Here is a 22,378-nt window from a genome sequence, read left to right as displayed (position 1 = left end):
TAAATGAGGTTGAAAAACAACTAGATAGAAAGTGAAAATCATAAGGTCATATAGAGGTGGTTAATATTATGGAAAGTATGATGAAATGAGTTAATACTCTAACCGTTTGCTAAACTCCTTCAAATATATGGCATTTATGCTCAATACACTTTGTTATACATGCCACAACAGAAGCATATAGCTGTAAAGCGTAATCATATTCTTATGGAATTGGTTGGGAGTATGTTAAGTAATTCCTCGTTACCCATAATGTTATGGATGTTAAGTAATCTAAAGGGTATAAATTTTACTATCCTAAACATAGTACAATAATTATTGAAACCGGTAATGTCAGATTCATTGATAATGGTGAAGTCAGTAGGAGTGATAAAAAAATAAGAATGTGATAATTCAAGAAGTTAGGGTATAAATTCATTTACCCATAACTTATAAGGAAATAATTGTTCCTTCAGTTGTTGAACCGTATAACAACGAAGAACAATTGAATGATCAACAACTCCATGATGAGATTATCATCAATGAATAGATTGTAAAAGAACCACAAGGAATAACATTAAGACGATCTCAAAAAAAAAAAAAAAAAAAAGATTTGCTATTCCGGATGACTATGTGATATATCTGCAAGAATCTGATTTTGATAGTGAGATATATAAGGATCCGGTTACATATTCACAAACCTTTAACAGTAATGATTTTACTAAATAGATTAGTGCCATGAATGAACAGATTATATGTGACGACCCTGGATTTTTTTACAACCCAGTGTGTCCTATGATGACCAGAAACGGATCCAGAAATACGGAAGCTAAAGAAGCAAAATGGCCTCAAGAGATATACATCATCCCTAAGGCACTAAGATGACTCCCCATGAAGCCATGGAACTTAAATGTGCCAAACAATGAAGCAAGAATGCCTAACGCAAAAAGAAATGAACCAAAGGCAAAATGGTCATTTCATACTGCAATGGGTGCCATCGTGCACACCATTGGAAAGACAACAAAAAATGAATGAAGTTAGACTCAAGAATCGCCTGATTCCGAGTCCGGGCGGAAAATATATGAAATTAAAACCAAGTGGCCTTCTCCGTTTAGGAGTTACCACGAACCTATCAAACTAAAACTGAAATAACTCTCACTACTGATAGAGTTTTGATGAATGGTTGGTACCACTGAGAAGTTAACTTCAAGCTCTTGAACTTGGACTCAAGAATGACCCAATTTGGATCTAAAACTAATAAGCTATGATCTCCCAAAGTTGGAACAACAAAACTATCCAAGGAAAACTGAAAAGGGAAAGTTCTAGGGAGGATTGGTCGACCGAAACTACATCACCAGCCGGCCGAAACCCCATTGTTAGCCGGCCGAACCCCCATAGTCAGCCGACTAAAACGCCAAAAATCCCAAAAAGGCTACTGGAATGGTCTCGAGGGCTTTGTCAGCCGGCTGATGGAGCTTCACTAGCCGACCGACACATCTACTCCAGCTATGAAAAGCTGCTGCAATGTGTGGAAATGGTGCTTGGTCCATTTCCAAGGTTCTACATGCTTTCTACATGATCCAAACATGTTCCAAAACATTTCCTAGCCTCATTCAAGCATCTAAAACATGTCTAGATGAATTCAAATGACACCCTAATGTATGAATTTCCCATGAAAATGCGTTAAATCGCCCAAAAATAGTTCCAAAGTTTAAACTTAACAGTTTTGTGAAATGAGGACATGCACGCAAACGTAAAAAGACATTTCGAATGCGTCCCAATGGTCCGCGGCCTCAAAATAACCCCAATGCAAAATATGACCTCTCAACGGCCAAAAATACCTTAAAATGCCATAAATGGAACAATAATGCAAAACCTAGAACGAAATGGCATTTGGTCCTTGGCTACACCTCATACATGATCACAAAAACCCCATGAAAGAAACGGAATGAAATTCCCACACCCGATGCAAAATTTATGAAGCAATGACTTCACATTTCTCAATATTTCCATATTACTTTATGAGGTTAAAAGTTGCATAGGATACAAATACATGTCATTGGCTTCTGGCCTTATCTTATACATGTCAAATACATCAAAACGAGTGTATGTACACTTATATATTTGAATCAAAGAATACGAATTTAGACAAATAAGGCTACAAATGGCATTTCATGCCAACTTTTACAAGAATTGAAACCTTCAAGGCTATAAATCATCCAAGCAATATGAGAATCTCGAATCTTGATTCCTGTACCTGAAAAATGTCCCCACTACGTGGGTGAGTAACATAAAGGTACTCGTAGGAGATGAGTATGCATCGACCTAGCATTTTACAAATTCATCACCTTAAGGTGAAACATGTTAAAGGGGCTCATGCCACCTAACGTCTATGTCAAAGTGAGACTCAGGGAGTATCCTAAGCTATTCATGCAATTTAAAGTGAACAACGGCATACAAGTATACATGCTCAAATATACTAAACAATGTTAAAATATGTTATACAACATATAAGCATACATTTTTAAGTATACTAAACCATATCAAGACAAGTCACACAATGTCTAAGCATATTACCCAAGTATACATTTTATATGGAAATCTCGTAAATTAAGTATACTAAGCTAAAAGAGATATGCCTAAAACAAGTATACATGGCACAAGCATACTAAATAAAATTTAAACTCACGGAGCAAGTATACAAGTTCAAGTATACTAAATAGGAATCAAATATCCAAGGCAAGCATTAATTCTCAAGTTACAAGTAATCCATGATTAACAACTTGAAAGTAAATGCGAAATCAAATAGTGGAAAGACTAAGACATGTGGTCGCTAGACCAATCAAGTATTTTCGGGTAATTACGACCCACAAGGTACCACCTAGTGCGCACTTATGACTTAGAGGACACTTGTCCAAGTACTAGAGCCAAACCCTAGCCATCACATAAATTATGTCCTCACAAACTTTCCAAAAATCAATAAGTTCAAAACTTATACAAAATCAAATGCAAGTTATCACATTCCATACACAAATAAGGTTGAATCCACACAAACCATGTCCTAGAATTCAAGTCTAAATAGCATATAACATGTCATGTCCTCAATATGCAATTTATATATAAATAAGAATATTTTACAACAATTGAACCACATTACCATTCTAAGCCACAAGTACTAATAAGCTTCAATTTAGCAACAAACTTTCAAGGTAAACAATTATAAGATTCTAACAAGCTATATACCTACACAAAATATATTTAAACAAGCTATTCAAGACAATGATATCACATATCATGCTAAGTCCAATTACCATTTTAAGACACCCCAAGTACTAATTCTACATCTAATTAGTAATATGCTCACAAGGTAATTTATAGCACTACATTTCATGAGATTACTACCCTAACATGAAAAGTCTCTAGTTTTCCAAATAAATTCTAATTAGACTCATATTAATATATGTAAAGAAACATAACATGGTCTTCACATATATTCTACCCAAAATCAATTTAAGTGACTACAACACTTAAAATAAAATTAATTAAGCTAATTAATTATTTTTTTTTTCTAGATTTTCAAGTAACTCCAAATAACCTCAATTTAACATATGTTAAAGAACTTACTAAGGCCTACTTTAATATTATAATATAAGTTGATTTCATACTTGTTTCAACTATGTAATTTAATCTTTCACAAAAGATAAATATTAAATAAGTTTTGCAATTCTCATTTAAATGCTCTAAATTTAATAAATATTACACAACTCACAAATGCCTAATTAACTAGCATGCCACAATTTAATTCTAAACTATATACCATCATTAGAATTAAATCCTAAACAAAGAAAATAAATAAATTAAATTCTAAAAACTTAAATAAGGCATGCTCACAAGTTGTATGTGTTTATAAAACAATCAATATGACAATAATATAAACCTAAGACATCACCTACCTCAATTTGAGATGAAAATCTCAAAGCCACCAAAATGAAACCGCTCCGAATTCAACGAGACTTCGAGGTTTTGTCGGGGACAACACGATCTACATGAACCCCCCAAAAGCCCCATCAAAATCACAACTTGACTTCAAATTCAAACTCAAGAAATGGCCAAAATGAGATTCCAATCGGTGGAATAGAAGGCCTCGCCAAGGCGAACATAAAACACTAAGGCACGACAACATTTCACTCAAGGGAAGTGGCCGGAAAAAGAAGAAGGGTGGCAGCCCCTTGGCAGCCATGGCTACCGGCCAAGAGAGATGAAAGAGAGAAGAAAATTTAATATTTTCTCTTTAAGTCCCCTATTTATAGAAAATCTCAAAAAGTGCCCCGAAAGGGTTCCGTTGGGTCCGAAAAAGTGGATTTTGAGCAAACGAGCTCAAACAACAAAACTTTATAAATAAATAAAAAAAAGATTTTAAATGAGAAAATATGAACAACGGAAGAAACGGCGTCAAAAACTGAGTCCCGAGCAGAGAGATATGCCCTAAACAAGTTCGGCGGCAACTAGGGCCAGAAACCCTGAAACTGGAGAAAAATGACCAGAAGGAAATCCTATGGGTATGTGACTCAACGAAATGTGAAAATGAATCCCATACAAGGATCTAGGCTCAAAACAAGGCATTTTGCAATAACTTTCGTTAATTACATAATGGCCCCCTACAAAAAAGGTCACCTGCAAAACTACCCCAAAATGAAAATATCTTCCAAAAGATATTTTCTTAGATACCCCCGAAATAAAATATCTTCAAAAGATATTTACGAAAAACACCCCAAGAAAAGAAAAAGATTCTGAAAAACTATGCATCCATGCCCCTATGGACACCGGGAACAACTAAGGTACTTTTCTGCAAAAGTAAAGATACGTATTTCGTGAAAAATATTAGAATGATGATACGTGAAGTCAAAAACCAATTCCGAATACAAAGAGTGAGATTATGCCAACAAAGTGACAAACGGGGAAAAGACAAAATAGGGAAAATGACAAAAGAAGGAAAAAGACGAAACGTGAATAGTGTCAAAAAACGAAAAATGTGAAAATGACTCGGTCCTCAAAGGAAGTTGTTAATCTAAAGGAAAGAGTCTTATAAACCATTTTCGAGCACTTAAGATGACACTAAGCGACGAGAAACTGAACTCAGAAAAGAAATTTCAACGAAAAAAATTCATCCGTAAAAATTCTGAGGAAAAAAAAAAAGGAAAAGAAGAAAATGACTGGGTTATTACATTATAAAGAAACCTTCTCTCCAGTATCTAAGAAGGAATCTTTTAAAATATCATGGTATTAGCAACTTATTATGATTTAGAGTTACATCAAATGGATGTGAATACAATTTTTATGAATGAGAGTTTATAAGAGGAAGTCCATATGGAACAACCTGAAGGCTTCACATTAAAGGGTAAATAATTCATGGTTGATGAGCACTGAAAAGTGCGCATTTAAACCCGTTAAGCTTAAGCATTCTAGTACCTTTATCTATCTTACTTTGCCGCTTTAGACTTATTACGTGTTATTTATATTTTCAGGCACTAATCCCAAAATTGAGCTAACTCAGCCAAATAAGAGCTTAATTGAAGCAATCCTGAGATAAACCAAAGGAGGGAGCAAAGTGGAGAAACAAAGGAGCAAAAAGGAATCAAAGTTGTGCAGCTGAAAAGTTCGATCGATCCAACTTAGAGTTCGATCGATCGAACATCTATGATCGATCACAGTACTTCTCGATAGATCCAACCTTGGCCTTTGCTGAAATTCAAAGTTCGATCGATCCAACATCACCTTCGATCGATCGAACCCTATTTTGTCCTATTCAAATGATTGATCTTATCCACAGCTATACGCCTACCAACCACTGTTGTCCTTTTCCCCATAAATATCTTCGAAATATCTCAGCTTTGTCCTTGTCTGGAGGAGTCAGACCACTTCGATCGATCCAAGATGCAGTTCGATCGATCGAACCCATCTTCGATCGATCCAAGTTAATGTTCGATCGATCGAACTTCCTCCAGCGAGAAAAAGTTAAAGTCCAGCTCATTTATTCCGTCCTTCACCCAATCATTGGAGAATATGCCTTGCATGGCCACAGCTCATCATAGGGTGTATTTGACCTACCTATATAAGGAATATGATACACTTTTTGGAGGGGGCTCTAGAGTTTCTTGTCACACATTGAAAATCATCTTGGAGGCTATTCTTGGAGAGGAAGAAGGGAGGAAGCTAGAGCAACCATTGGAGGAGATCTTCACCAACAAGGAGCAGCCATGGAGTTAGCCCTTGAGGGTTGGATCATCACTACCATGAGTGGCTAGACATTTTCTTGAGGCTAGAGTTAGCCCCAAGTATGCTTTCTATACTCTAATTTTGTGTATTATTGAGGGATTAGTGTTGTATGATACATCTTGATATTCATGTATATATAAATCTTGATTATTTCATGGTTTGTATGGTTTAATGCTTCCAATTGACTATTCTATTCTATCCATATGTCTATGTATGCTAGAGTAGGATATTCATGTGTTTATCTCTAGATTTAGTATTTTTGATGTATGTCTATGTGTATTGATGCTATAGATCTAGAGATTATCAAGATGATACGCTTAATGAATGCTATTTAGGTTCATTTGATGGTTTGTGCCTCTCCCTTAGTCTAGATAGCTTTATTTTCATGCTAGTAGTGTAGATTTAGTGTAGTGGTAGTATAATGTTAGATGGGAGGACAATCTACTCTTGATGTTTGATGTTCCATGCTTGTGAGTCTAAATGGCATATTCCTCTAATATTGTGTTGCATGTGGATTGTGAGCTTAATGAAGGATTAATGACTTGTTTTGATCTATTGTGCTATCCCCATGTTGTCTAGACAATATATGCTCTATTGTTTAGATATATTGTGCTCTTCACATGATGTTTAGACAATACTTGCTTGATTTGTCATCCTTGCCAATTGAATCAACCTAATGCACACACACCCTTATCATATTGCAACACATCCATTACCCTCAATTGATCACTTGTTAGTAGTATAGAAAAGTATTGCTTGGTGGTGATCTCTACACCTCAAGACCTCTCTCTCTCTTGTTTACCTCATATTATTTTATTTAGTTGAATTCAATTTAGCTTAATCAACCAACCAACCAATTGTGTGATCACTCGACCTACTAACCCTAATTACCATAGTTTCATAATTCGATACACCATCAAATCCCTTGGGACGATCCCTACTCGCCCTATCTATATTTTATATAGAGAAAGGTAGTAGTGGCTTTCTATAAATATAAAACTTGGCCACCTCCTAAATTCACACACAACTCTTCAAGCTTTGTTGGTTGTGGTGACTCCATCAAGGAAACCAACAATGGTCTGTAAACTTAAGATGTCAATATATAGATTTAAACAAGCTTCCTAACAATGGTATATTAAGTTTAATGATACCATTATTTCTTTTGGTTTTAAGGAAAACATTATTGATTAGTGTATATATTAGAAGGTTAGTGGGAGTAAGTTTATATTTTTGATGCTATATATTGATGATATTTTATTTGCTAGTAGTGATCTTAGTTTATTATATAAAACTAAAAGTTATCTCTAAGAACTTTGAAATGAAAGGTATGGATGAGGCATCCTACGTGATAGGAATAAAAATATTTCATGATAGATCACGTAGATTTTTAGGATTGTCTCAGAAAGCATATATTGAAAGAGTTTTAGAAAGATTTGGTATGAAACATTATTCAACCGGTATTGTTCTATACATAAAAGGGGATAAATTTAGCTTAATGCAATTCCAAAGAATGAGTTAGTTAGAAGGTAAATAAATGAAAAAAATTCCTTATGTATATATTATGGGGTTTGATGTATATACAAATTGGTATGGGATAAAAGATTATATGCTCACACTTAAGAAAACATTTTTTAATTGGTTATTTGTTTCTTTTGGCTAGATGAATAATATTATAAAAAAAAATGTAAAGTAATTTATTATTACTTTGTCTATTGTGAATTTTTAATTTGTAGCATGCTTTAAGGCTACAATTTATGGTTGCAGAATTTATTTCAGGACTTGGAGTTATGGGTACCTTTTTTAGATTGCTGAAAATTTATGCTGCAATAGTTGATCTTCTTGTATGAAAAATGATAGGGTATTCTAAAGTTGAAATAATTTATCATTAAAGAAGATATTTAGAAATAACGAATGTCTCATGTTGAAAGAATGGGTCTTAAATGTAGTCAATGATGATTATTTTTGAATTGTGGATTGCTTAACAGTGCTTATATATATTTGACATTTTGCGCACATTAAATGTGTTTATGATATTTCATATTAATTAATATACATGTACGTATTGCTTTAATAAGTGGTAATAGGAATAGTCTTGGAAAAGAAATTATTGTTAGATCATTATTGATACTTCTCATTTATAGACTATGCTGAATAGGTTACTAGTATTGTGGTACATGGAAAGGACTGTGTCATTTAGTAATATATAACCGCCATGACTCGCATTGGTAATTTATTTACCATGGTATTTATAATTACCAACTTAAGGACTCAATCTGATTTATGGTGCACACTAATGACTATTTTACTAAACCACTACTGAAGTTATCATATGGGCCAAGTGGGAGAATGTAAGATTATTTATTAATTATGTGGCCCACATGTTTTGGACATGTGATATATTTCATTAATTAGTGATTAAGTAAATAGGTATCGGATTAATATTATATTATTTGGTCAACTTATAAATTATCTTTATGGTTATTAATTATTGGAGAAGTGTTTTCCTATTTATTCCTTACTTTGATGGAAAGTGAAATTAAGGTTATTAAAAAGGAAAAATGGTCCCCTAATTGCCTTTATAAAAATACATATATCACATCAATTATGTATGCTAATGAAAACAATACGTATAATATTTATATGTACAAAAGGTCAAGAGAGAGAAATCGGTTTCCACGTTTTGACTATTACAGTTTAGCATGTTGTTCCTTCTGCATAAATGATTTCGACATTGGACTTGATCTCTACGATATTTGCAATCACAGATCGAGGTATTTATATCTAACTATACTTATTTATGCGTTATAAATATGTGAGAATAATGAAGTTCTAAGATTGTGGGATTCATGTTTATTTGTGATGAATGGCTTAACACGAATTAATTATAGTTTACATAACTAACTTGATCCCGAGGACGACAATAAATACATCATGTGGCAATCAACGAGGTATGAGAAAAAACTCATGAACATTTAAGAGAGAATGACTTTTTTGTTATACGATTCCGAGCACTAACTTGATAGTCGGAAGGTCTTTGGTCGGCATCTCACCGTTGTAATCCGATGTGACATAATCTTCATTGTTTTGAAGGTAAAAGCTTCATTCCGGGTCGCAAGGATTTTTGCATCAACAATAGTTATATAAAAATAGTTTTCTATTATTTTAATTATTGAAAACTGTTTTCAGAGTTACAAACCAAACATGTCTTATATTTTTATTTCTATACCTTTTTTTTTTTTAACCTTTTAATACACATATTTAACTTTTACTTTGCCACCATAACAAAGTTCATTTTTTTGATCCGATTGATTGTGGAAAGCATTGCATAACAGTTGTTTTAAGTTTTTCTTGCACAAACTAGCCAATGTCTTTTACATTGAAAAAAGAATGTACAAAACAGACAATATCTACACTAGTCGGCATTGACAATTGTATTAAAGCTTGTACAATACTTAAGATTCTTCTTACAAGAGATGTGACAACATTACCCTCCACTTTTTTTCATTCAAAGTGAATGGAAGTTTGTGAAATGTTAATCCTAACGAGAAATTGACATTCATCCATTAGGAATTCCTAAAATTTATCTTTGGGTTAAGTAAAATACACATTTTACTATGCTTACAGTGCATATTATCCCTCACATTCACAAAACACTCCCAAAGTATTAATTTTGTGCAAAGAAGTCCCACTTGAGATATTATGCCCAAATTACACTTAGTGAAATATTTTATATATTATTTTTTAGAAAGGTCATTTTGTGAAATGACGAAAAAGGCAAAAAAATATAAAAAGGTTAAGTGCGAAAAACATCCATCTACACTCCTCACGTGCACAAAACACCCCCAGCCTTGGCGATCCATTGAAGCAGTCGGTGATCCGTCGCCAGACCTGGCGATCGATCGTCGTCTACAGACAGCAATGGGGCTGCACCAGAAAATCAACAACTGCGAGCATATTTCGACACCAAAACGATCTTTTTTGGAAAAAAAATTTTGTGAAGTGATCCCTCATAAAATCATGTTTTCTAAATGACCATGTCAAGGACGAAGCTTATTTTTCAAGTGAAATACCCAAAATGCCCCTATGCTCAGATTTTGTAAAAGAATTGAAAATGTATGAGACTCAAAGTACTCATTTCATCATACATGAGGTTGTGTGCAAAAGTGAACATACACACAAACGTAAAATGCATATTTACACGTGTTTCAATGACTTACGGCGTCAATACATATTGATTGCAAAATATTACGTGTCAAACCTCAAAATTCCCTAAAGTTGTTTTCATATGTAAAACACGAAACCAAGGTGCATAAAGGTAAACAAAAAGGTATTTGGCCCTTGGCCACATATCATACATATAAAAAGGATCTCGGATAGTGTGCTTAGGCACACTTTACATATTCCAAGGTAAAAACGACATGTTGAAACCAAGCTACCTAATACATTTTCAAAGCAAAGTAATACATGCTAACACTTGCATGCATGTGAAATTACGCAAAAAGGACATTTATATAACCATGCTAACCTAGGGATGTTTTGCATCCTAAAACAAGTTTCATTACTTGAAAATATCCCAAATAACCACGATGAGTAAACAAGTTACTCGTAGAAAGAAGTGCATGCATATACCCTAAAGTTTCAAGTGTCATGCAAGTTCAATATAGATCAATACAAAGGATCATTCTTCTTAACGTTTATATTGTAAGGGGAACTAAGGGATCATCTCAAGCTACATAAGTTATTGAAATGAAATACGCAACATACAAGTATACTAGGCACGAGTATACTAAACGAAATTGAAATGCACACGAAATAAGTATACAAGGTGCAAGTATACTAAACGAAATTGAAAAACACACGAAGCAAGTATACATGGCATGAGTATACTAAACGAAATTGAAACCGCAAGCACCAAATCACAATCTACAAGTAATTAATGATTAACAACTTGGAATTGAATGCAAAATCAAGTAGTTGGAAAAACTAGGACACGTGGTCTCAAGACTATACAAGTTGTTTCAGGTAATTACGACCCACAAGATACTACCTGGTGTGGTCGTCGATGTACAACCAAATTTATGCAAAATAGTGTGGCAAAGTTTTAAATTTATAAATGCCACTACTACCTCTAACTAAAAATATAGCTACGGTGAGTAGGGATCGTCCCAAAGGATTGTGGGTGCACTAGCAATGGAAACAATATATAGGTTAGTAGGTCGATTGATCAAAAGTGGATTGTTTGGTTGATTAGACTAGAAACTAAACTAAACAAGTTCAGTGTAAAATAAGCAATTTAAATAAAATTTAGAGAAAACAAGAGAGTGAGGTCTTGGGGTCTAGAGGTCACCACTAAACATCACCATTCTAGACATTCAATGTATAATTAATGAGGGGAAACATGTGCTGCAATTTGAGAGTGTGTAATTGATTATTTCAATAAGTATAAATGACCAATTAAGCATATATTGTCTAAGCAACATAGTAAATAGCACAATACATCAAACTAAGCCATTAATCCTTCCTTTAAGCTCACAATCTAAGCACATCACATGGTTAGAGAATAATACTACTTGTATTTATAAGCATAGAACATCAAACAACAACTATGGATTATCCTTCTATCCAACAACTAAGGTAACTATACTACAACTAAGCTAAGGGCTTGGAAATTAAACTAAATAAACAAAGGGAGAGGCACAATCCAACAAGACATGAGTATGAACCATCAAATAAATCACAATAGTATTTTATTAAGTATTATGCCTTGACAATCTCTAGATCCATAGCATCAACACACATAGATATGCATCAATAACACAAAAACTAGAGATAAACACATGAACATCTATTCTAACATACATAAACATATGAATAGAATGAAATGATCGATTAGAAGTGTTAAACCACACAAATCATTGAATAAACAAGATTCATATATAAAATAGGTGTCAAGATAAGATTACAACACAAATCCCCTCAAAATACAAAGCATTAGAGTCTAGAAGGCATGCTTAGGGCTAACTCTAGCCCCAAGAAGACGTTTAGCCACTCATTGAAGTAGCCATCCAACCCTTAAGGGCTATCTCCATGGTAGGAGTGACCTCCTTCTTGATGGTAACCCTAGAAGAATGGAAGAACTCCTAAGAATGTATCTTTAGCCTCTCCTTCTCTCTTTTCTTCCTCTCTAAGAATGTTTCTAAGTATATGTGTAAAAAGTAGCTTAAATCTTTATATAGGTAGCTCAAGTGTCACACCCAATGGTTTGGACTCATGCACAAGGGCTCCTCCAATAATTGTACCATGAGACAACGTTTAATGAGCTGAAACTTATTTTTTTTCGCACTTGAGGAGGTTCAATCGATCGAACTGTGGTGAGATCGATCAAACTTAGGTGAGATCCATCGAATGCTACAGAGATCGATCATCCTTGGTGGTGCCTTTTTGAATAAAGACAAATCTCTGAGATATTTTGGGAAAGAGATAAAAGTGGTAGGTGGGGTGGTAGGTGAGGATAAGATCAAGCAATTTCGATCGATCGAAGGAATGTTGGATCGATCGAAGATGATGGAATCTTTTGGATAAGAACAAGGGCTTGGATCCATCTTGAAATGTCTAGATCGATTTTGCTCTGATCGATCGAAGGAATGTTAAGATCGATCGAACTTGCTGTTTTCCACATTCTACTTCCACTTTGCTCATTTCTTCCATCCAGCTTGAGTTAGCTTCTTTAATGCTCTTATTTGGCTGAATTAGCTTATTTTTGGGATAAGTACCTGAAAAGGGCAATAACATGAAATTAGTCTAAGACGGGAAAATAAGATAGATAAAGGTCCTAGAATACTTAAGCTTAAGGGGTTTTAATGCGCCCTTTTCAGCGCTCATCACACCCCCAAACTTAAATATTGCTAGTCCCTAGCAATGAACTACGAAGTAAAGGAATGAAATGAACAACTATACAACTACGAATCTAGAAAGCAATAAATGTATAACACCACTTTCGTAGGGAACACGATTGCATTTAGCGCATGCAACAAGCCTTTTGAACCCCTAGGTTACCCCTAGTAGACGAGTGAAGTCTCGTAAGGGTTTCCAGAAATGATACCTACAAACATTAAACTCATTCTCATAAAAGAGGCACCAAGATTCCAAACAAGCATTGGGAGAAAACTACCTCAAGTATACAATTTTTCAACCATTTCCAAGCAATCTCCCAAAATCTCAAAATCAAGCAAGCAAGTATGGTCCTCCACACATCAAGAAAATGATCATGCAAATTAAAGCAACTCTAGAATCCTTTTTAATTGGACCGGCATCAAATATATTACTATATAAGTCAACTAAAGAAATGATCACATCCTTACCCTCAAACTAGCACACAAATCTAGTTCCGATCATCAAAACAAAGAGTGGACTTTTTATTAAAGCTTTATTGATCTAGGTGCGCTTATTCTTTTCACTTGATATATATATATATATATATATATATATATATATATATATATATATATAAACCTAAGGATCAAAGATGGAAGTATAGTGCAATGTGTTGATTTATTAAGCTTTCTAGCGATCCATGAGGTCGAGCGTTAGGTCAATGACTCCCAAACCAGACGGCTTTAGGACACTAGGTGTTAAAACACCCATAAGGACTTACAAGCTCAAATCAACTAGGCTACAAATCAAAACAATCTCCATCTAATCATTTCCCACTTCTCACATTTTGGGAGAAGTTCTCACTTTTTTTTTTTTTTTTTTTTTTTAAATGGCATTCAATTATTAACTTAGAGTTTGGGCCCTCCATCTTTCGACACGAGAAATTCAATGCTTGATGAGGCTAGAATCCCGGCTACTCAATGAAAAAGGTTTGTTATCCACCTTTATCAAAATGAAAGCTTTCAATGCACTACTAGCCCAATTAGGATCTAACCAATTCAATAATTAACAAAGCATGTACCCCACAAATGAATGCTAGTATGCACTTGTGCTAGTGTAGAATCGTAGAGTGAATCTCAAAGTAATCACAAAATCAGGATGATGTGGACCACAAGTGCAAGCAAGATATTAATCTTTCAAAAAATTTACTCAAAATGGCATCCACAAGGCATACAAGGAGTATTGAACTCTCAAGTCAAGCAATTTTTAAATTCTAAGCAATATAGTCCTCAAAAGATCAAAATCATAGCTAGTTATGGACCAATTATAGAAAATTCCTCAAATACACAAGTCATGCTTAAAATTTTGAATTGAAAGCAAACACTGCAATTAACACCATTACCCCCAAACTTAAATGGTACAATGTTCTCAATGTGCAAAGAGAACAAAGGAAAGAGTATACCAGTGCAACTATGGCAAAGAATGGCTGGGACACAAGTATCCAAAGTGGGTAGTATAACCCCCCTAAACTCGGGATTAACTATGGTCTTGAAAATATGGCACTTGGATAAAACTCATTGGATAACAAAAGGATAATAATAGTGCATAGTGGACATGCAAGTGTAAATGGGATAATAAATGAACTAAGGAGAGAGGAATAAGGGTGGTCTTGAAAAAAATTTGGGCAACACTCTCTCTCACTGAAGTTACTGGGATGCACCTAATAAATTGGAGTTAATCATAGACAAATATCTCAATATAAAGGTATAACATCCAAAAGATAACATGTAGAGAAAGAAAAATAATGTACATCATAGTGTTTGGACCAACAGACTGGCCGCAAAAATATCATAATAGTATAAATAGAATAGTCAAATATCACAGATATATAAAAATGATAAGAGTAAAGAGATAGAGAGATCAGGCAGAGGAGGTCGGGCGAGCAGGGCGTGATCCCCGGATATCTCTAGATATATCTCGCAGTGCAGCCATGACATCTGAGCGGAGAGATGCCACATCAGTACTGAGGGAGGCCACATCGGATCGAAGAGAGACAACAGCGTCCTCCAAGGTCTGTATACGCTCTCCTAGGCCGGGTGTCGGAACTAGAGCATCAGGCATGACAGGGTTAGGAGAATGATGGTCATCCTGACTAGGCTCCAGGAAATGTAATGGCGACCCTACCTGAGAGTGATGTGGTGACTCTTGTGCTGGCTCTTGCTCCAGATCAATATCCATATGCATATCCGCAGTTACCGGTGGATCTGCTGGATCATGCTCTACTAGCACTGCTGTTGCTGCTGCTACCTCCATCTCTGCAAGCTCTGCCTCCTCAGCTACCAAAACAGCATCCTACTCTAGGCTCTTGATAAGAGCATTGTAGCTTTTATTCCAATTCTTCTTGAGAAAGCTGCAGGCCTCTGTCTCATAACACTCCTATGGATGGAAAGGGCAGCGCTGGTCCTGCAGGATCTGAGTAATAAGATGAGCGAATGGAAGGTACTTAGCCCATTTGGGTTTCGCTTTGCTAATGTAGTCTGTGTAGAGCTTTATCATGACACTCTAGTAGAGTGCCGGGATAAATACCCAGTGCCCAGTGTAAAAAGCATAGAGGGCAGCTAGAAAATCAGAATGCCTCTGGATCTTATGCCCTACCATAAACACATTTCAGTATAAGACCGAATCAAAAAACCATAGGTCGTCAGGCAGATAAGTCCGAGTGGCGAATGTCTTGCTAGCTGCATAGTGGCCTGTCAATGCAACGGCTATGTCTGCGTCAGAAGACCTCTACAAAATAGGATAATAAAGCTCGGGAGGGCAGACATGCGGGCACCAAGAAGATCTGGCTAATGTATCAACTGTAATCCAGATGGGGTAGCCATCGATGGTAGTCTGCAGCTCTGATAGATTACCTAGGGCATGCCTGAGGTTCTGGAAGAATATCTGAACTAGCCACAAGAAGACAGGATAAGTAACTGGTGCCAGAATGGCTGAAATGCCGCGCCGCTCGATGTCTTCAAAAGCTGCCCGAGTCAAGACTGACCGGGAGAAGAAATTAATATCAAAAACTGACTCATACGCTACTGAAAGGCATGAGTATCTCAAGAGAGGCCGGTCTTTAATCTAGCTTGGCTGTGCCGGTGGTGGAGATGGAGAAGATGTATGCTCAGCCTCATCAAAATGAGACGAGGAAGAGGTAGAGGTGGAAGAGACAGAGCAGTCAGATTGAGCCAGAGCTGGCTTCTCATACTACTTAAATGCTCAGGCTGCTCAGCCTACTCAACATGCTCAACATGCTATGGAGATGGATCTGGAGCATGTGAAGGTCCCGCCTCCTCATCTAAACGGGGTCTCACTCTCCGCCCATACTGTCGATGGGCAACTGTCTTAACCCATGCCATAGCCTACAAAAGAATGAAACACTTGCAAAGTCAACAACAAATAATAGAGATTTGAAGCACACATATAGAAATATGTATGTCAAATAAGATAGACAACTCAGAGTAATAATCATGAATCTACGCAAGTGATCATACAGCCAAGTAAACAGTGACTAAGTGAAGCATACTCAATAGTGTGAGTGTGGAATGCATCCAATGTGGAAAACACAGGCATTGGGCATCAAGAAAAACACTATGGATGGTGTGTGAAGTGTGCATATGTAAAGCTGTGAAATTCGATCGATCATGACTTGAGTGAGATCAATCTCTATCAGATCGATCAGGACTAAGTTCGATTGATCTTTGTATGGATGGTGTAGATTTGTGTGCATAATATTTATTCATTTATTTTAGATTTTTGGAAAAATAAAAATAAAATAAAATGAAAATAAAATTAAAGATTAAAATAAATCTTTTTGAGGTTTTTTTTTAAAAAATAAAATAAAATAAAAATACAGTCAAAGTCAAAGTCAAAGTCAACAAAGGAACACAGATCGATCAATCCAAGATCGATCTGGAAGAAGCTTCGATTGATTGAATAGGTAAAAACCTGCAGACAAGTTCGAACGATCAGACAAAAAGCTGTTTTATGCAGGGTTCAAAAATTTTCTAAGTGTTGGAACTGAAGATCGATCCAAGAAGAATTTGGATCAATCTTGGAATTTCAGATCGATCACAAAACATTTCTCACGATGGGACAGAGAGGTGAAATATGCAGATTTAATGCAGGAATGAATTTTGATCGATTGAACCTCTTTTGAGATAGATCGAACAGGCACAAGACGCCTATTTCAGAACTGAAAGTGCAGATATTTTCAACCAAAATCCCCAACAATGTTTATGAACCCAGAATATATCTAGACGTCGCAAGAAATGAAAGACAAAATAGAAATAAGGAAGGAATAGGGTTCTAAACCCTACGAAGCATTGCTAGTCTTTAACGTCTCTAGCAAGACGTTGGACTCTTTTAGCCTGGATCAAATATCTTGTTATACATCCCTTCCTTGGCGAGGTGAAAAACACTTTGAACCCTATCCAACAAATAGTTCTTTAAGTAACTTGTTGGATTTGGATCAAAAGGAAATGACGGTCTTTCATCAAGGCAATTCTTGGGCTTCCATGCCCTTTCAACACAAGGTTTTGAAACAATTTTCTTTGAATTCAAGTTTAAAGATAGACTTTTAGAAATTCCACTTCTAAGTAAGGACTCAACTTTATCACATTTATTGTCAATGCATTTTTCAACAACACATACTTCTTCATGCTTGTCTATAGAATTCGGGGTCGGATTAAAGATGTTCAATTTCACTTTTATATGCCCAAATGAGATTTTCATTATCCCCATCCTACAATTTATGTTGGCATTTGCGGTTGCCAAGAAAGGACGGCCAAGGATAACAGGAATTTGGCTATTGGGGTTCGGAACCAATTCCGTATCTATGACAACAAAATCAACGGGGAAGAAGAACTTATCAATCTTAATCAAAACATCCTCTATGATACCCTGGGGCTTTTTGATGGATCGGTCGGCAAGTTGCAAAACTACCGACGTCAGTTTCAAGTCTCCTAAGCCCAATTTGACATATACCGATTAGGGAAGAAGGTTAACGGTTGCTCCTAAGTCTAAAAGAGCCCGATTAATGACATGGTCACCGATTATGCAAGAGGTAATAGGTGAACCGGGATCCTTAAACTTTGGGAGAGTGTTGTGTTGCAAAATGGAGCTCACTTGCTTGGTCAAAACCACTTTCTTTGGTGCTTGGCATTTGTTCTTCCTTTTTTGGGTGCAAAGATCTTTCAAGAACTTAGTATAAGCCAGAATTTGCTTGATTGCATCCAAAAGTGGAAGATTAGTCTTTACTTGTCTAAACATTCCAATGATTTCATTGGTCTTGGTCTTTTGTTTTTCAAGAGAAATAGACCCTTTCAAGGCATCCGAAAATAGAGCTTTAGGCTCAAAAGTTTTTACAAAATCTTTCTTTGAAGAATCTTCAACACAAGAATTTTTCAAACTGTCACAAAAAAATTTCAAATCATCTTTCAAAACTTTGTTCAAATCATTTTCCATTACTTTTTCAACAAGGGGTCATGCACATGCAATAAAGGAGGAATAGGATATGGAACGGGATGGGTGTCAACTTTTGGTTGCACCGGTTCACTTTCTTCATGTAATACCCCTAATTTAAAAAGGATAGTCTCGGCATTTTTAATTGTTATTTTGCTGTCTTTTTATTTATTTAATTGCTAATTTTGGTTGTTTAATTATTTATTTGTGTTTATTAATTGATTTTTCAATTAAAATTAATTTGATTGTTTTATGTGTATTATTGGACTTATTTACGTTGATTTATTATTGTGTGTTAATTGTATTATTATTTTTATTTGTAATTAACTGTGGTAATTATTTAACTACTAATTATTTAAACTATTTAGTTGCTAGATTGTTTTACGTAACTTCAGTTAGGGTTTTACGATTTAATATAGCCGACTTAAGGTTTGTATAGTAAGTCGCCGTATGTTGCAATTTAGATTGTTTCATGGGCCGACTAGGATTGGAATTAGGGCTTAGTCTCTAATTATTCATGGACTAGGGTTATTGTTATACACCTATAAATATAAGCAATACTGGGGTTTAGGGTTTTAGAAATATAAGCCAAATTCTGTAAAACAGAGAAACCATGAGATACAGAGAATTACAGAGGGAGATAAAGAGAGGAATGTTGGGGTTTTGGGTTTAAGCTAAGACCGAATCAAGGAGGGAAGTTTGGTGTGTGCTACTGGACTGAACTAGGAGCAGCAAAGGTCATTTAACACAACCGACGTTGCCGGAGTTGATAGAGACGATAGTTAGAGATTTTAATCCAAAGTCTCAAAGGCAAGTCTCTATTCTACTCTTCCCCTTAAGCCTGTGTTCTGTGCATGCTTAGGTGGTCTCCAGGACTTAAAATTGAATTTATTTTATTCATACAAGTATGTCTAAATTAAGTTTAAATCATTGTATTCAAAACTGTTTTGTGATTGAAAGTTATTCGTGCTTGCAAATCTGCTTGGGTTGGTTTTAATCTTGCATAACCTTTGTGTATTTCGGATTGGAGGCATGTTTATCATTAATTTTGGACATCAATGGAATCCTAGGTAGTTAAATAAAAACTGTACAGAGGATCTTGCATGTCACCGGAGGCGAAGAAGACAACCAAAAAGGCGTTACGGATCTCAACGAAGAAGAGACCGCTCACCAAAGGGGGGAGCCAGCTCTAGGGATGAGAGAGCCAGCTCCCACATGGGTGGAGCCGGCTCCACCAAGGGGAGAGCCGGCTCCCTTGTTTTGGAGACGGCTGTTCCTCTGGTTTTGTGGTTTTTCGATGGTTTGGGGTTCTATTGGGCAGTTTGGATTAATTTTAAATTGTTTAGATTGCAGTTCATGGTCTACATAATTGTTATAAGCATGTAAAAATATTGGGAAACATGTTAATATAATTATGTTGAAACATGAAACAATATAGGATTAAACAGGAAGCTTGCATGTGGAAGGTTGGACAGTTAGTTTAAATTGCTTACTGAAATTTTTAGCAATTTGTATTTACATGATTTAATACTGTTAATCGTGTTGTAACACTGTATTGAGCATAGTTGATTTCTTAAAATATTTATGCTTAAGTTGGAGTACTTGATGTGGTAATTTATATAACTACATAAATCTATGGACTATTTGGAGGAGTTAAATGCGTAGTCTTACTTCATCAATTTAAAGGACTGGAACAAGATTTCTAAATCTTAAATTGGATGCATAAACTGGTCATACATATAATATACTGTGTTTATTCTTATTTTGGAGTAAGGTTGATGAGTATTTATTATTGATTTGTCAACTATACTAGATGGAGGATGGTATGCACCGGTATGGGATGGTGGCATACTAGGTATGGATTAGTTCAAACACTATAACCTACCTATTCAGGATTGAGGTGTGGATTTACCATAAAGGTTCAGTCCTACTCATATTTGTGTCATATCAATAAAGAATTGAATGACCTTTCTGATTTCTGGATGAATTGTTATACTTATATCAGACCACTACAACAGATGGATGATATTTTGTATTAGGAGTATATGGACTTTATATACATATCATTATAGTGCCATGGTATGAGCTTGAGTCTCAAGACCATGGTTAGGGTGCATATATCACCGAGGATGGATAACTGGACAAAGGTGTTGTTTCCTGGTAGGTTTAGGTACACATGACCACATTATGTGCGATTTGCATGGTATCTCTACTCAGGCTGAGACAGACCTATTGGGCTAGTGAGCGTCCTATAGTGTGTACTTATACATATATGGACTACTCTAGATATTGTTCAGTCTATCTAAGATGTATCTGCGTATCGGGTTTATGTTTGGATCGTAGTTTAATATGACTTGCATGTGGGCTTGACCCACTCTTTTATTTTTCAGGTACTCGTCAGTTCCAGGGTTAGAGCTTGGTTGTGCAGAGCAGATATAGACTTCTATTCCACCAACTACGTAGGACTACTATTATATTAGCTTTGGATTTTGATTACAGTTGTTTTATTTTACAGTTGGGATTTTTATTAGGGGTCCACTAGATGGACTCTCGAGTTGTTAAATAAATGGAGGTTTTGGATTAATGGATTTGAGCAAGACTATTTTGAGGATTTTAAACTAGAATTCTTTCCAGCTATTTTTATTTACTTCATATTATTTCAACTTGTATTCTGTGTTCATTTTAAATATTAATTGTTTGATATTCCCTCGGGTTTGGGCCTGGGCCTGATCAACCCGTGTCTCGGATCCGAATGGTATCACACTTCATTGGATATACTCACTTGGTTGTCCACAATCTTCCCACTTCTCAAAGTTGTCACCGCATTGACATGTTTGATTGTGTGACCTTCCGATGAGGAATGAGTCTCCACAACACATTGTTGCTTTGGTGGTGCATTCAACGACATCTTCCCTTTCTCTCTAGCATTTAAGGTACTAGTTATTTGCCCGACTTAGATTTCTAGCTTAGCAATGGATTGAGAATAGGAATGAAGCAATTAAGTATTCGCCTCTAGAGTGCCTAGAGCGGTCAGCATTTTCTCTTCAAAAGCGAGACTCCTAGAATTTCCTTGAGAATATGATGATTAGTTAGGAAAATGAGAGTTAGAAAATTGATTGCCATGTGATTGAAATGATGATGATCTAAAACCTTGGAAACCTTAGCCTTGCATTGGAGATAGAACATACTTCCCTTGAAAACCACCTTGGGGAGGGTTTGAGCCTTCCCCTTGGCTTTTCCAAGAGAAGTTTGGATGGTTCCTCAAACTTGGATTGTAATAAGTGCCATAGGGATTATTCCCTTGGTTGACAAATGTAGCATTGACTTGCTCATAGTTTTCACTTGGCACATGTCCATGGGGACAATTGGAAGTAGAATGTAAAACACTTGAACAAGTCATATAAGATTCATTAGATGCACGATGATGAACATGATTAGGGAAGGAAGACATTTGATTCGCCGAAGTTTGGTTGATCAAGAATTGGTCAAATCTTTGAGATAAGGATTTCATCTTGGCGGCTATATCATTGGAATTGTCAACTTGATATAAGCCGATATTCTTCCTTCCACCCAAGTTTCTACCATTTTTAGAAGATAAGGATCTATGTATTGAATTTTCACTCATACTTTCATACAATTGTCACACATCATTTTCATGCTTGTCAAGATAAGAGCCACCCATAGATGCATCAACCATACCCTTGTGATTATCCGGTAAACTTTCAAAGAAATATTAACTAGTTGCCAC

The sequence above is a fragment of the Cornus florida genome, unplaced genomic scaffold (assembly GCF_030987335.1).
Source record: "Cornus florida cultivar Cherokee Brave unplaced genomic scaffold, ASM3098733v1 CherokeeBrave_3.0.0_Hap2_Chr11, whole genome shotgun sequence".
Taxonomy (NCBI): Eukaryota; Viridiplantae; Streptophyta; class Magnoliopsida; order Cornales; family Cornaceae; genus Cornus; species Cornus florida.
Note: the sequence above shows the minus strand (reverse complement) of the source record.